This window comes from Triticum urartu, chromosome 7A, assembly GCF_056163025.1.
Source record: "Triticum urartu cultivar PI428250 chromosome 7A, HENAU_Tu73, whole genome shotgun sequence".
Lineage (NCBI taxonomy): Eukaryota > Viridiplantae > Streptophyta > Magnoliopsida > Poales > Poaceae > Triticum > Triticum urartu.
The window spans coordinates 191,929,902-191,931,382 of NC_141879.1; the positions used below are offsets into that span (position 1 = coordinate 191,929,902).

At 55.8% G+C, this 1,481-nt stretch overlaps 1 pseudogene; it reads right to left on the minus strand.

Annotated features, from left to right (window-relative positions):
• Positions 1 to 225: 225 nt before the first annotated feature.
• LOC125518621 (UDP-glycosyltransferase 90A2-like) lies at positions 226 to 1,222 on the minus strand (annotated as a pseudogene).
• Between the last annotated feature and the right edge of the window lie 259 nt (positions 1,223 to 1,481).

Genomic DNA, 1,481 nt, shown 5'->3' on the forward strand with positions numbered 1-1,481 from the left:
AACTGTATTGGTTGAACCTTTTAGGACAGAAATTCCTAATATATGCCAGGTCAAATTGTTCTCTTTTAGTTTCTTGAAAAGTCATAACACAACATGAGCTTTCATCAATTTTCAGCCTGATATCATCCCATCTATCATTTGAGTTAATACCTCTAACATTCCAATTAAGAATATTCCAGCTTCTACTCATTATGCATGTGTAAAAGATCATAAAACATGGCATGGCTAGCATGACATGGGGTGATTACTTCCTTTGTTGTCTTCATTTGGAGGTAAGTACACATATGAGACTGACTTGTGACTTAGCACTCGGAGCTGGTTGATGAAACCTTCCACTACCTTGCCCCTATCCCCGAACCTGTCACTGAACCGATCCTTGGTGTCGAACCATTTTGACCGGACCACCCATAGGAAGTCTACGCCGGAGTGGTCTAACCCGACGGCGATCTCCTCAAGCTGCGCCCGGCTCAGCTCGGCCTGTGAGCCGAACCCCCCCCCCCCCCCCCCCCCCCCCCCCCCCCCCCCCCCCCGGGTCTTGTTCCACAGGTCGATGTAGACCGACTCGAGCTCGCTGAAGGAGTTGGCGATGCTGCTGCTGCTGGAGTACATGCTGCTGCAGCTCTGGCATACGAAGTCCCAGTGCGGGCCGGCAGGCTCCGGGTCGTCGAAGGGCGGGCTAAGGTCGGCTTTGGTGATGCGGAGGTCCGGCAAGCCGGGGACCGGGAACGGCTCGGTTGGCGAGCGCACGAGCGCGTGCGTCATGACCGCCCCGCAGATGTACGAGGCGAAGCCACCGATGCCGAGGGTGACGAGCCGAGCTCGTCGGCGACGTCCTTGTCCCGCACGATGAACCCGTCGTGGACGAGCAGGTCTGGCCTGGGCTCGAGCGCAGTGAGCGCGTCCGCGAACGCAGGGCCGAGCGCCTCCACCGCGGAGACGAAGTCGACGAGATGCGTCGAGGACGGGAGCTCATCCGTGCTCTGCAAGGCGTCCTCGGAGGGGAACGGAAGCTCGTCGATGTCGACAGCGCCGGCGCCGACGAGCCCGGCGCGGATGAAGGGCGCGTTGCGTGGGTTGGTGAAGAAGGTGACGGCGGAGGCCAGGTGGCGGCCGAGGAGGAGGCGCGCAAGGTGGAGGAGCGGCATGGCGTGGCCTTTGGCCATGAAGGGGAGCATGGCCACGTGACGGAGCGGCGTTGGAGCAGCCATAGATAGATAGATGGTGCAGTTGTGCAAGTGTGTGAGTCTCACGCAGTCTCATACGTCCACGGTTGTGCGATTATATACTCACCCACGCCGCGCCTATAGCTAAATCTTCGTGTGTGTGTGTTGCGATTTTTTTTTAGAAAAAACAAAGGAGGATACACCCCAACCTTGCATCTGGGTGATGCATGCATTTATTTTATTAATAATTTATAAAGACCTTATAAAGTACTAATACATTAGTAAACCTGAAGGCATCATCTTGTCAATACCTGTCGC